We start from the raw sequence: 15,367 nt of genomic DNA, 5'->3' as shown, positions 1-15,367 counted from the left end.
AGGGCTGTGTTTCCAGAGCTGGGAGCTGGGTGGGTGAGGCTCCATCCAGGCTCATGCTTCATACCTGGAGCAACCTCGTACTTCCCTTCCTGCCTGTGCGGTCTCCTCCTCCCGCCAGTCCTCCCCAACCCTGCTTTTTCCCCTCCCTTCAGCATCTTCAGCTATTAAGGATGATAGCTTGGGCTTGGGCTCCAGCCTTCCAGCCTCTGCCCTCTCTCTCCCTCCTTCCTTCTTTCCTTTCTCCTCTTGCTTTTCCATCTTCTCCTTGTACTTCATTTCCTCCTCTCTTTCCTTCCTTCTCCAGTTCCTCCCTTTTCCTCCTTCACTGTTTGATTTTTAGCCTCTCTGATTTCTTCTTCCTCTTCTCCACTCTTCATTTATGTCTTTTCATCCTCCACCCGGTCCTTTTTTCTGCTTTGTCACCTCCTTCGTATTCTTCTCTCTCTGGCTGACTCAGGGGACCGGAGGTGGGCCTATCTGGAGGGAGTGAGTGAGTGTGTTGGGAGGTGAGGGTGGAGGGCTGGAGGGGGGCAGTGATCTGGCCTGAGCCCCTCCAGTATCGCTCCAGCCCCAGCCGCGGGAGGATCAGGAGTTCACCCGCAGGGCAGCTGTCAGCGGCTCAGTGGATGGATGAGTGAAAGTGTAGGGGGTGGGGAGGTGAAGTTGCTGGAGAGGGGGCCCTTTTTAAATAAAAATGAAAGGAGCTTGGCGAATGAAGTGACAGGGACTGTTTCATAATAAGCCCTGCCCAAGGCACCTCTGCCAGGGGACCCAGCCCTGCTGCCCACCTCCCTCCAATCCTGTGCCCTGTCTCCATCCCCAAAGTTTCTTTCAGCACAGAGCCTGTTTGTTTCTCTGATCTTCTGGGCAGGCCAGAGAGCAGGCAATCCCCCACACTCAACTCCCCAGAACCACTCCCCGCCCAGCCTTCCCCATCTCCCACTGTGGGGTGGCTGGGATTGGAACCCTGGGCAACCTGCTCACAGAGTGATGTCTGGGCAGATTAGCACCCCAAAGCTGGCAGGCCTATTAGGAGGCCTTTGTGGGGGAGGGGACCAGGGGAGGCGAAAGGGATTTTCCATTCTCTGAGCAACTGGATTACACAGTCAGGGGATCAGGGAAGAACTGCTACTTAAGCTGCCTCTGCCCTGGCTCTCCGCCTCTCACGGGCTCAGCAGGGATCTTACCAAGCCCTGCCTTGCCTGCTTTTTGAAGAATCTTTATGTAACTTGAGTTAGGTTTAGGGGCAAAACCAAGTCTCATCTCCTCCTGCCCAGCCCTGAGCTATTACACCAAACAGGAGTTCAAGAGGGCTCCGCTTGCCACCACCTCCGCCAAGCCTCACCTTCCACAGAGCCCCCAGGTCTGGAGGTGGATCTGGAAGGTGTGACTCAGAATGGTGAAGTGACTTGCTCTGAGTCACACCATGAGTGAAAGGCAACCAGGATAGCTACCTGACTGTGGACTGGATTTATGGGAGAATGTTCTCTGAAGAGTGAGCCAGGTCTGTGCCAGGGACTGGAAGGGGCCCAAGGCTCTGCTGTTCCCTCTACAAGAAGGAAGTTTGCAGTCTGGGCACGGTGGCTCACACCTGTAATCCGAGCACTTTGAGAGTCTAAGGCAGGAGGATTGATTGACCCCAGGAGTTCAAGACCAGCCTGGGTAACATAGGGAGACATCTCTATAAAAAATTTAAAAATTAGCCAGGTGTGGTGGCATGTTCCTGTGGTCCCAGCTACCTGGGAGGCTGAGGTGGGAGGATAGGTTGGGCCCATGAGTTGGAGCCATGATAATGCCACTGCACTCTAGCCTGGGTGACAGAGCAAGACCTTCTCTCAAAAAAATAAAAAAGAAGGAAGTTTGTTCTTGAGTTTTTTGTCAGCCCAATATATGCTTTAGAGGGAGGGGAACCCTACTCCCATTTGTTCTCTCAGGCTGCAGAAGACCTGACCACAGTGGATGGTGAAGAAGAGGAGAGATGTGGAGAAGATTAGGTTGAAAGAGTCCCAAGTCTTAAAGCCTACTCCCAGCCTTATCACTAACTTGCTGTGTGACCTTGGACAAACCACCTCTCCTCTCTGAGCTTCAGTTTTCTTATCTGCAAAATGGAGATGAAAACTTCTCTTTCAAGCATTGTCCTGAAGGGTGAATAAGACAAGGTACTAGAAGAGCATCAGGCACAGCCCCTGGCACATACAGCTGCTCCCTCAATAATAGTGGAAGCAAAGTCTTTTCCCCAGGAGCTGCTGGAAGCAGAATCTTCCACCCAGGAGCTGTGCCCACTCCCTAGGATAGGAGGCTCTGCTACACAGCCAAGCAACTGGTTCTTCCCACCAGGAGGGCAAATCCATCAGATTCAGCAAGATTGGCCTCCCCAGCCTGGCATAAGGTTACTGGGGGGTCATGACCCCATACCTTAGGTCCACTTTCTAGAAACAGTCCGCACACAAGAGGACCAAAGACCCCCACCCTAGCCCTGTGTGGCCCCTGAAGGCCTTTTGCTGACAAAGTGGTCATCTCTGACCTTCCTGATGGCCTATGCTCCTTCCAACCAGAAAATGTCTGTGATCCTGTGACCCCTAGAAGCCCTGCCTTGCTAATGGTTTTATGATCTTCCCTACAGAATTCTCTCTTTGCCTTCTATACCTCTCAGCCCCTTTCAGTAGGTCCTAGTCAAAATAAACAACATTTATGACCAGAGCAAGATTCAAGGTCTGCATTGCAAACAAATGCAGAGCTCTTTGAAGGTGCCTGGGGAATCCATCACTTCCTGGGGTGTGACGTTCCCCAGACCCAAGGGGAGGTGGGCCCTGGGAAGGGACTCAAGCCTGGGAAGCTGGGCCCTGGATCAGAGTTTAGAATCTGAGGATCCCCTGCTGCCTCTCCCTCCTCAGCACCAAACTCATCCTCTATGCAAGAGGAGAGGGGAGGGGAGAAGAGGGACTGGGCATGGCATGAGAGGTCCGCTGTGCCCAGCAACCTCTCCTACGCTATGTTCAAGGCCACCTTGGTGGCCAGGACTTGATCCATATGTCATCAGAGGAGAAGACAAAATGAAAGAGGGGGGGGAAATACAGAGATAAACAAAGACACAGGCAGCAAACAGGAGTGAATGAGAGGGTTAGAGACCAAACCCAAGGGTCTCAGCCTTGATCCCTACTCTGGCACTCGCCTGGACAGAAGAGCCGCCACCATGGCCACGTTGGGACAACTTTCCTAAAGAAAACTCATCCAAAACTCTGCAGGCCAGTGTAGCTAAAGGGAGAGAGGGAAAGAGAGAAGCAGGCTCCCGTCTGAGTTTCTCTCGGAGGCCTGAGTGAGTGATTACACAGAGGGAAAAGTGGAGGCCCTCCATACAGAATGAAAACCCTCTCCTCCATCCCACCACAGATGAGAGGCAGAAGCCCTCCCCCATACTCTCCTAAACATCCTCCAACAGAGAAGTGGCCCGCAGGCGGCAGCTCAGGCTGTGTTGTCTCAGTTTTGCCTTCTGCACGCTACTGTGGATGAGAGGCAGTCTTCTCTGGCAGGTGTGGTCACAGAGCAGGTTTGTTTTCAAGGGGGACTGGCCCTGCCTGGGGAACTGTTAGTGGAGAATATTAATGTGGGATTCCCAAAGGCCCAGGTCTGAGAGCAGCTTTCTAGGACACACAGCTCAATGCGTTCTTCAGCACCATGCCAGCCTCCAGAACTGGGGCACGGGCCTGGGGGCTGGTGTTCTCTGACTCACAGCTGGGCTTGGGGGGCGGGGGGAGAAAACTTTCCTCCTGAAGCCTGTGCCTTATCATTTACCCTGCTAAAAATATTATGCTATCCAACAGGTTGGGTGAGGAGCTAGCCAGGAAATATGTGTGGGTAGCAAAAGTATCTATCACATTTATCAGATCCCCACGTATAGTATTTGTACATGTGGCATATAATTAATGTTCAATGAGTGAGTCAGAGAGAGATAAATTGGAAAGGAAACAAAGACACAGAAAGAGAGCTGGAAATGCAAGTGTGAGTGTTTCCAGGATAAATATACTTTGTTTGAAATTATTCTTTGCCTAAACTGAAAGAAGAATAATTTTTAATAACTTTTAATGACCTTATACAAGTAAATGTAGATGTTTCAGCAGGGTGCCCTGGTACCCAGCACAGTGCTTTTTGTATGGAAAGTCCTCCATGTCATAGAGCTTTTGGTCTAGAAGAGCCTTGGAGACCATCTCAGCCACTGGGTCTCAACCTTGGTTGAACATAGAATCACCTGGGGAGCTTAAAAAAAAAAGATGCAAGGAACTCACCTCCCAGAGATGCTAATCTAACTGGTCTGGGGTGGAGCCCAGACATCTGTATTTTTTGAAAGCTCCCCGGATGATTCCTCTGTGCATCTAAGGTTGAGAACTGCCCATCCAGGCCCATTCTTTTTTTTTTTTTTTTTTTTTTTTTTTTTTTGAGACAGAGTGAAGTGGCGCGATCTTGGCTCACTGCAAACTCCGCCCTCCGAGTTCAAGACATTCTCCTGCCTCAGCCTTCCGAGTAGCTGGGATTACAGGTGCCCACCACCACACCTGGCTAATTTTTGTATTTTTAGTAGAGACGGGGTTTCGCCATGTTGGCCAGGCTGCTTTCAAACTCCTGACCTCAGGTGATCCACCCGCCTTGGCCTCCCAAAGTGCTTGGATTACAGACATAAGCCACCACGTCCAGCCCCAGGCCCGTTCTTTACAGATGTGCAAACTGAGGCCTAGAGAGCAGGTTGCCTAGATCCACACAGCTAACTGGCAGCAGAATCAGGATCAGAGAAGCTGATCAGGCATCCTGACTCCTATATACCTCTCTGACATGTTTGTCAAATGAGCAAATAAAAGGTTGATCCTCTTTTGGAGGCATCTGTCTGCAGAGACCAGCTACCCCACCCCCTCTCCCACTCCTACGTTTTCATATTATTTTCATCAGAGGCTAGACAGGCTGGCATCTTGACCCTGATCCTCCAGGCTTCCCATCCCGAAGGCCTCAGGGTTCATAAGGCAAACACACAGTTCCCAGGTCAAAAAAACTGTCTACCAGGTCTGGAGCCTCCAAGAGTAACAGAGCAGCTGCTGCTCCATGGCCATACGGAGCGTGTCAGTGAATGTTAGTGTACTCCCCAGAGCAGGGGTGGAGGAGTGTGCCTGTGTGTGTGCAAATGTGCACATGCACACAAATGCACATTTCAGGAGGAGACTGGGCAGAACAGTCTCCTGCATGTGGGCACACATCCTTCTGGGAACATCAGCACTTGGCAGTGAGAGTACCAACATGTGTACACATACATATCCACATGTGGGGTGAGACGCATGTTGCTGTAAGCATCCGTCTATGCAGGAGGGTAGGTAAGTGTGTGAGAAAATGTGTAAATGTAACAAAGACTTTGAAAAGCGGCCTGTGTGTGCTGCTACATGTATCTAGAATCGTGTTCCAGTACAGAAATCTGAATGTACATTTCTAAAATCTACATTTACACTTACCTGTGAAGGCATATATATGAAAATATGTACATGGCTGGCTGGCCATGTGACTAAGTGTGACTGGCAGTCTGTGTTTGCAGGATGCAGGTATACGTGAGAGAGAAAGGTTTCTGCTGTTTCTATCACACTTCCCCTAAGTAATCACTGGGAAATATATATGTTGGAAAACTGTATCTTTCATGCTTAAATATATCTCAGCATATATAAATGAAACATGATATTGTGCCAACTGAGATGCTACACATTAACGTTGTTTATCATTGATAGAATTAAATAACCCATGCAAGGCCCTGGTAGCATTTCTTACAATTTTATTTAACACTGTTTTGGCCAAGCAGCACTTGGCAAACACACATACACACTGTGGCTTACTGTAACAAATGCACGATTTGTAGGACATAATACACAACACAAGAAAAGTATAACAAAAGAGTGTCATCTAAAAATTCCAAATGACCCCCATCTTTCTTTGGGGCTCATCTTATTCCCCTTCCTTCCCCAAACCTGACGAAAACCCATCCCTTCACACTTCCCTAGGAGGTCTCTGCATTCGTGCTAAAGACAGATAAAGTGGAGGGTGAGGATTTGAGGTGGGGGAAGAGATAACCCTCCAAGACCTGGTCTCTGGAATGTGTCTACTCCTCCCCAGTCTGTCAGAGGCAGGCCCAAGCCCCAGCATGTGTTAAAACTGAGAGACCAAAGAAAGCATTTTTGTATAGGTTCTGCAGACCCTCAACATTGACTGACATAGTTACTCATTCAGAAGGAGGAAAAGGAGCTTCGTACTTATCAGATTGGTAAATCCTTCATTAAAAGATTAATATAAATAGTTCCTTGCTTTTATTTATTTTTTTCTTTCTTTTTCTTTTTTTTCTTTTTTCTTTTTTTTCGAGATGGGGTCTCACTCTGTCACCCAAGCTGGAAGGCAGTGAGTGGCATGGTTCTCAGCTCACTGCAATCTTTGCCTCCCGGACTCAAGTGACCTCCCACCTCAGCCTCTCGCCCACTTTTCTTTCTTATGGGGAAACTATATCCTTCCTGGAGCCTAAATGAGAACAACCTTGCACACAGTTACAGGCTCGCCAGCTCACCTTTCAAAATGCATGCTGGTCAATGGACTAGAATGTTAGCTAAATTATGAATGGCCTGACGGAAAAGAAAAACTAAGAGCTGGGAAGCTGGGGTCTTCATCTACACGACCAAACTTGAACATGAGCAAGATGGTAGGACCACCAATAACCATCCTACAAGCTGAAAATGCAAAATGCTTCCTTCCTTACCAGCCACTGGGCAGTGAAAAGAAATCACATTTAGTCCCCTGAATAGATGGCACTTGTAGATCTTTTCAAATTTGCCAAGGACTTCTTCATCTCCCAAGAGTCAGGCCAAGATCCCACAGGGAACCTCAAAGCTCTGTTCCCTAGGATCTGTATTTTTGTTTTTGTTTTTTAAAGTTTTTATTTTTGGAGATGAGGTCTCACTATGTTGGCCAGGCTGGTCTCGAACTCCTAGCCTCAAGCAATCCTCCCATCTTGATCTCCCAAAGTGCTGGGATTACAGGCCTGAGCCAAGGTGCCCGGTCCCTAGGATCCGTTTTTAACCATCCCTGGGCTTCATTTTGGCACGGCAGTACCAAGATTGAGACAAGAAACTCTTCCCTATGCTTGCTTTCCTGTGTTCTAAGTTTCTCTCGCTACTTTTTCTCCTATGGAGACCCCTTAGGACTGTAAAATAAAGGAGGCCAAGTCCAACTTAAACAGCAATTGGACTTAACTCCACTCCTGTGCCCCAAATCCTCTGCCACTAGCAACGAAGCAGTCATCAGAACTGTCTTTTTAGACAGCACCCGGCCCCTCTTCAAGGACCGGCAGGGCTATCAGCCAACCTGTTTGGGGGACAGCTGAATGTCAGCACCAGAAAGTATTGTATCATCTTCGCACCGCTGGAGTCAGGAAGTGGGGTCTCCAGAGCCTGGTGCCAGGGCCTGTCTCCTGAGTGAATACAGAAGGAAAAAAGTTTCCTAACATTTGGATTCAAAGTGAGAACGGTGAATAGCACCCATCATCACTGTGCGTGCAACCCCAACAAACACACACACACACACACACACACACTGTCCATGCAGACAAAATCATGAATCATCTCCATGGCTGAACGTTTTAGCGTTCAGTAATATTCTCATAGGCCCAAGGTTTTCAGCCAAATCCCAGGTCTGTGCACAAGGACACTGCATAAATCCCTCCCCTTATGAAAGGCCAGTCTGAGCAGATGGGACCACTCTTAAGTAAACTGTAGAGCCCTCCCTTCATCCATCGCGGAAGGAGCAGCGGGGGGCTGGCCCTCTCAGCCCCCAGAGCAGAGAGCGGCAGAAGCTGTTAATTCTTGAGGCTAATGTTCACATCTCCAGCTTATCTCTCCGAGGGGAAGTGTCCATTTGACCACATGATCCTCCCTCCCCTACCCTCCCCCAAGGGGAAATCAAATCTTGAAGTGAGACCGGAAGAGCTGCTGCGGAACGTGAGCACGGGAGAGCTGGTGGGGGCAGAAGGCGGTGAGGGGCCGAAAGGCTCCTCAAACCCAGTTTCTTTCCATGCTAAGGCTGGGGAAATAACCTCATGGCAACTACACTTTCCGATAACCCGCCTCATTAATATTTATTAAACAAAAGATTTTTTTTTTAAAGAAGAAAGGGCCAGATAATTAAACACTCAGCGGAGGTAGATGGCATCAGTTGGGCTTCCTCCACCCTGTTCTTGGTGTGGCCCCCACCCGCAGCCTAAGCCGAATGTGTACCTTGTACCATCAACCTCCCCAGCCCCTGCTCATCTCCCCAGGTGTGTCAGGAAGACACAAGGCAGGTGGAAGGAGAAAGAGACAGACTCGGGCACCCCAGGTGCTCACCAGGAAATGCACAGACTGTGAAATTATACCAGGGCTGGACAACTTACCACCACACTGGAACCCTTGGGGTACTGAAATAATTAACTTGCTAATCAGCTACACCTTGCTCTTTCTTTCTTCCTGGAAAAAAACAATTGCAAATCGCCTTCCCATCAGGTTCCCATGTCAGTCACTTGGAGACCAACAATGCTTTTGAAGAAATACACTCTCTGCCGCCATGTAGACCAAAATGGGTCATACCAAGTCAGGCCTCCTCCTCCCCAACCCTTCCCACTAGGCCTCAGGGGGCACACAGAGACACAATGTTTCTGGAGATGCAGGGGTTTTTTTTTCCCCTCCCACTGCACAGAGCTTTTCCATCTCCGCTAAGCTTTCTTGCTTTCAGCCCCCTTTAGCCTGCTTGCTGGCACTAAACAGCCAAGATCCATGTGGAGAAAAGAGGATTGATTAGAATTGCAATAATGATCCCTGGCATCCGTCCGGTGTTAGTGTTCACAAAGTGTTTTCACACATTATCTCATTCGGCCAGAGGAGATCGGAGCTGGAAGGGACCTCAGTAATCATTTAGCCGAATACCCTCATGTTACAGATGAGAAAACTGAGGCCCGGAAAGGCTAAATGTCTTCCCCAATGGCCAGGGACAGTGTAGCCAAGTCTCCAAGCTCCTTGTCTAGGAATCCTGTGCTGCTTCCAACCCTCTGAAAAGAAAGAGCGTGGTCACGTTTTTGCTCCACAGTAGATACTAAACAAGTAGATATTAATCCAAAAATGAGAAAAGTAGAACATGAGAATGAATAAAAGCAACTCCTGTAAGAAATGGCTTGGGTTGGGGGGCGGCTGGAAGTGGGGAAGACAATTAGTCTAAGTCCTGAATGGAACACGTTAATTAACAAAGTTCCCCCTCTTTTTGTCCCCCTTCATCTCTCCACTTCTCTCCAGGTTTAAAAATATGAACATTATGCAGTTTGGAATCTAAGGCTTAATTCAGCTGCAGGTCCCGGGAGGAGAGGGAGTCTTTTCTTGGCTTCAGATCTGGCACCTATGCTCCCAAGGGTTGGCAGCATGACGGGCTTGTGTGTGCCTCTGTGTCCACTCAAGACGTTGGATTTAGCAGTGAAAACCAGGCATCTTGATCCTTTCACAGATCAGATGATTTGCAAATTAATGGCTCTTTTCCCCCAAGGCTCTGAGGAGGTTAAAAAAGATTTCTGGTGAAGGGGGGTGGAAAAATATAAAACGGGGAAAGGAAAGGAAACTGACATTGGATTTTGTGTCAGGAAAATACTTCCCTGTGAATGGCGCTTGTGTGCGTGGACATGGGTGTCTGCATTTCCATGGGGCTGTCGTGCCCCTGTTGCCCGAGCCTGTTGGAAGGTAAGCGGTTCCTTTGTGTGTTCGCTTATTACTAAGCCCAACTCTTTTCCCTCTAAAACTCCGTCTTCTCCCTGTTGAGCTGACCATGCTTCTGGATTTATGAAGAGAGATATTTTAGCAGAAATCCCCCAGAGTGTCCCATCAGCCCTAAATCCCAGGCTCGCTCACCCCCCCCAAGACCCCATGACACACAGCATGCCAACACGGCTTCCTCTTGCCTATGCATTAGCCATCCATTGTGGCAACCTGACATCTCTCACACATAAAACCGTAAGAGAGAAATAAAATATCTGTCTCTTGGCGAAAATAAAGCTTTGCCTCCCTCCTGATGTATAGGATATAAAATAAAGCCTCGGCTCCAATAGCGGGTTTTCCTTATGCCAGAGTTGCCTTTGCACACACGGAGACAATGAAGACGGATGGTTTGGGACGAGGCCCAGCCTCCTGGGGCCGCCTTCACCCTCTTTTATTATAGTCTCTCCCCACTCCCTGCCTTTTTCTTTCTTCTTCACTTTCTTTCCTTTCTGGGTTGGATTTGCCTTTTATATGCCCTTCTCTTTCTTTCCCCTGGAACTTTATTTCTCCTGCTCACTTTCTTTCTAAAGCTTGACAGAGATGGTGGGAAAGGAGCCAAGTTTCTCACCTTCCCAAACATGCCTGCCACCTCTCCTCACCTCCCCATCTCCGATCCCCAGCTCTCTCTGGACCACCAGCCCCTCTGACTTATTTTGCTGCTGCTGCTTTGAGATTTGCTTTGGTCAAATGTACAAATGTTCCCAAGGGACAATTGAAAATGTGTTTAGTGGTGGGGCGGGGGGTGTGGATTTTTTTCTAGGGAGCTGCCCTTCCTCCCTCCTTTTTCTCTCTGGGCTGGGTGGTTTATAGATCTCAGCATTTCTTTATTTAGCCTCTGAGGAGGCCAACAGAGCAAAGCTGCCACCTCACAGGGGTGAGAGTTGACATTCACCTCCCAAACCTAAGCCTCAAAGCTGCATTACCAGACAGACTGTGGGCGTTGGACCCCTTCCAGCCAACTCAGCTACCAAGGGGACCATCAAGTCCCAGACCAGTCCCCTGCCTCTTCTCCCCAGTCTGAGAACTGAGGGTGCTGTGAGGGAACATAGGGGGCTTCCCCATGCTCACACAGAGAGACCAGAACTGTCACCCTCACAGTCACAGAGACATGACCACCTTCCTGCCTCTCACACACTTGGCGCGCCTTCCCACAGTGCATAGAGCCCACCTTTCCCTCCTTTGTCCCTAGAGGCCTCTCTCTTGCCTGGTGGCAACTGCGCCTCTCTGCGCCTCTGTGTCTCTCAACCCAAGTCTGAGGAGGGTTGTCTCTGGAAGCCTCTCCCCATCCTTGCCCTGACCTCCCACCGTTCTCCTTCCATCAACCCCAGACTGCTTCTCAGCCCGTTCAAAACCTCACCTGCCTTAGGGGACTGCAGGACACCGCCCAGGTCCTTGGAAGAGTTAGTACTGCCTGAAAGAAGAGGGTGCAGGGTCTGGGCCCCTGGGGGAACAACATGGGAGGGGGAGCTGGTATTGCAGGGAGGTAAGAAATGTCCCAGGGACGGGGTGGCTTTCAGCCTCTGAAACTGATCTCCCAAGGTGGAGGGCGGCAGAAGGGCTTCAGTGTGTGTGACCACATCACCCTAATCTGAGGAGATCTTTATTAATGCTGCCCAAAACCTGGAGGGGGAAGGAAGGCAGCAACATCTATGGAACTCTGCCCAAAAGTGGAGGTGGGGGCAGGGCTTAGAGCTGCCAAGTCCAGAAAAAACTCAATCCCAGTCCCAAAGGTCGTTAGCTTTGGGGTTCTCTCTCTCTGTCTCCCCCCACTTGATGTCTCTCCAGATAAAGGCAGTGACCACCGCCTTTAGGTAAGGGGAGAGAGTCAATTAGTGAGAGGATTAATTACTGTGAGGCACGAGCCCCGTTTGTCTTCCTTACTGGGTGTGACTGTGTTCAGACAGAGGAACACGGGCACGCACCCAAATACACATTGTTGTCACGCCGTCTTAGACGTTTTATTTATTTGTTGGATTCCTGCCCAGAGCCGCTTTTCCACGGGCGCAGAGTCTCCCACCAAACACGCTGCCTCCTTCTCTCAGCACGCACTCGCCTGTCCCAAAGCCGCACACCCCCAGACCCGCGGGACGCCCCCTCCGTGCCTGCAGGGCCCTCGGCTCCGCGCCCGTCCCCGCGGCCTTCTTCGTGGCACGGTCTCTCTCTGGGTCTATTTTCTGTTTCTTTTCGTCCACTTCTCCCCGCATTTCCCCGACAGATCTTTCCTTCCTTTATCCCCGCCTGCTTTTCCGCACTCCGTCTCATCTTTTCTCTGGTTTTCTGCCTTTATTTTCTTTTCCTGTCCCTCTCTCCTCACTTCTGCCTCTATCTCTCTTTTCTGTTCTTCAGCTCAGCGTCTCCCTCCCAAGATTATCCACGTCCTGTCTTTGCTCCGCGGCGCGGAGCCGACTCGCAGCTGGAATCTCCACGCTTGACCTCGCTGTTCCACCCGCTCCCTGCCCACCCCCACGCCCCTGCCCCCCTTCCCCACGCCCCTGCCCCATGCCCAGGGTCCCTCCAGCGCTCGTGGGAAGCCGGAGTTGTTTACCCAGGCCAGGCACACACCGTGACGCCTCGGCCTGCCGGATGCTGCCCTTTCCTGGCCCTGCGGTCCCTGCTCCCCCTTAACCAGCCCAAGCCCCCCTTGCTTATAAAACATGGCCAGGCGCAAAGTGCACACTGGAGCAAGGTGCCAAGCTCCCCACCCAACTTCTCACCTTAAATAGTGCGCTGACCTAGGGATCTCGGACAAGCCTCCTAACTTGGGCCTCCTGGCCGGGAAAGTGGAGATAGTACCCTTCTCTTCCACCCCTCACCACCCTCTTGCTATACGGTTCGGGGGAGACCGTGATACAAGCTGTAAAGTACTGCACACGAGTAGATCATTTCCATGAGAGAGTGATGGGTGAGATTAAGGCAATTTGAGTCCGGAGAGAACTAGACGGGAAGGAGAGGCGGGAGACCTTGGCGCTCAGATCCGAGCGACCTTATCCACGCAGTTCCCTGCGTGGCATTACCGCGGCCTCACCGAGTCTGGGCGGAGTTTGTGTGGCCTCTGGGACCGGCAGAGTCCAGGGGTGCTCCGGGCTGGCTATTTCCTCCCTCCTCCGGGATGGGTGTAGCAGGGTGTGTACTCCGCATGGGGTAACCTCCTAGAGCCGGCTACGCCCCAGGCGCCTCCTTTCACGGCCTTGTCACTCTTTTCTGCTCCTTGGGCTGTTCTGGAACCGAAGAGAGAGGAGGGAAATGGCCAGGGGCGGCCATCATCCTCGGGATCAATAGCAGCCGAGAGTGACTGGGCAGGCTCTGTCCATGGGCCGAGCGTCATTCTGGAACCTGGAGGGGGCGGGGGCGGGGGAAGGAAGGGAAGTGGAAGTTTGAGAGGGGCACCTTCAGGCTCCCCAAACTGCATGGCAGCTGGAGAGGGCTGACAGAACCCTCTCCAACCCAGGTTCTGACCAGGGTCCCTCTGGGGCTGATCGTCAAGGAGCTTCTCAAGAAAAGAAACCTGGACTGTGAAAGTCACCTCCTAGGCCCTCTGGGGCCGTATCCGGGGGTGCCTGGGAGGAGGGTGGAAAGGATTCTGCAGTCACCGAGCTATGGGCGAAAATGATCCCGGCGGACCCTGGTCCAGAATGTACAGGTCCTGGGCGGTGTAAGTGGCTGTGGGTCTGTGGAGGACATTGGGTAGGAAAACGCTTGCGTAGTTGAGGATGCAGACAATAAATGTGGCCGGGAAGGTGAGGAGGGAAGGTTGGTGCTCTTCGCTGAACAGACACTGGCTTAAATGCAGAGCTGAGCTGAGCGGCTTCGAAGATGGCGAATTTAGAAAGCCTGGTCAATTTTCTCTCCATGTCCCTGCGACCGATTATGTTTTAAAACAAAAGCTCAATGGAAGCGAAAACAAAACAAAACCCACCATTAGTCTAATGTGCTGTCCCCGTGGAGGAGTTAAATCTGGACTCCAAACCTAGAATCTGGAGCCGAGAGGCGCACTTTGAGTTGCGCTCCTGGCCCCCCTTGCAGAGACGCCAGGGTTGGCTCCTGCGGACCTGTTTACTGAGCCATCTGGACACCAGGACGAGCGGAGCCTGACGCCCTAGAGCGAGCGTCCTGTCCTCATCCTCAACTCTCCTGCCTCGCTGGTCCGTCTGTGGGGAGGGGCCTTCTTTCCCCTATACCTAGGTCCCAAGGTTCTTACACCCCTAAGTGGATGGAGCAACCTCCTCCTGCCCACCAGAGGGAGGTGACAGGCCTTGGGTTGGGAAAGGGCCGACAGCTAGGTCCAGCTGTCGTCCGGTAGGTCCCACTGACCGCCCCACACTCCACCGTGACCCCTCTGCTTTGCATGAGAAGGAGCCCAGCTGGGACGGGGGCGGAGGCGAGCCACCCGGGACTGGGGCCACTATAGATTCCAGAAAGGGGCGGTTGGGTCGAGGGCGCTGGCGGCGAGAACCGGGACAGCTGCGGGGAGGGGAGGAGTGTGAGGACAGCAGGGCTGGACTGGCCCCTTCCCCGCAGGCCTCACGCAGCGCAGCAGGCTGGGAGGCGCCTGGGGGTCCGGGTGGAAGAAGTGGGGACCCCGTGCCACACGGCTTTTGGCGCTTCCGGGGGTGCCAGAAGCCTACCGAGTACCGGTCGTCTTCCGCCGGGAAGTGCCGGGTCCGCAGGAGGAGCGCGAAGCCGAGTCCGAGCCCGCGGAGCCCGCCCCCTAGATCGCAGAACCGCCTTCTCCATCCTCTGCCCTGCCCCGCGTCGGGGTCTGGGAGCGACCGGCGGAGGCCGGCGGCGCGCCGGAGCTGACTAGTCCCCTACGCTCCTCCGGCTCGCAGCGGGGAGCCCACATGTGTATGTGCAAGAAGGTGTGGAGAAGGCGTTAGGGTCCCGGCAACCAGGGGTCAGGGCAGAACGCCAACGAGTCGCACTGCGGGTCTCCGCGGCTTCGGTTTCCATGACATGGTGACGCCGGCGGCAAGGCGGGGGGCTGCCTGTGGGCCTTGAGGTTGCTGGGCGGTGCGGGCGGAGTCAGCAAAGGGGCGTTGGCACAGCTCTAAAACCCCACGGTTCCACGGAGCGCAAGCCAGATTCTCTGAAGCAGCTTCCCCGTTCGTCCGAAGAGGGTATTCCATCTGCACAGCGGGATTCCCTGCCAGCCCAGGTTCACTGCGACTCCGCTTCCCCGAGCATTTCCCCCGTTTCAGCTTCCGTCTGGTCTGCGCATCGCGAGTGGGGTCCAAAGGCCAATTCCACAATACCAGCCAGCTCCGGAGGGACGCCCACCAACACTGCCTTCCATGCTCGGGCCAAATGAGCCTTCCTAGCACCCCCTCCCCCGAAGCACAAAAACGGGGAGCAAAAGTGGGACCGCCCAGCCCAACCACCTTCAGACTCCACTTCAGGAGAAATCCTGGTTAAGCCTACCCAGAACAGGTGTGGTCGAAACGGAATTTAGGGTTTGACTTGAGTGCTCCGAAAAACTACAGTAACTCTTCCAGGCGAAGGCACTCTAGACCAGGATCTGTCCCCCACGT

At 52.2% G+C, this 15,367-nt stretch overlaps 1 protein-coding gene across 1 annotated transcript in view; it reads right to left on the bottom strand.

Moving 5' to 3' along the window:
* LOC101135405 (uncharacterized) overlaps window positions 1–15,367 on the bottom strand; it is a 29,990-nt gene that overhangs the window by 13,350 nt on the left and 1,273 nt on the right. The window lies entirely within an intron of this gene.

The sequence above is a fragment of the Gorilla gorilla genome, chromosome 4 (genome assembly GCF_029281585.2).
Source record: "Gorilla gorilla gorilla isolate KB3781 chromosome 4, NHGRI_mGorGor1-v2.1_pri, whole genome shotgun sequence".
NCBI classification, from domain to species: Eukaryota; Metazoa; Chordata; class Mammalia; order Primates; family Hominidae; genus Gorilla; species Gorilla gorilla.
Note: the sequence above shows the minus strand (reverse complement) of the source record. Positions and strands in the feature narration are given on the sequence as shown.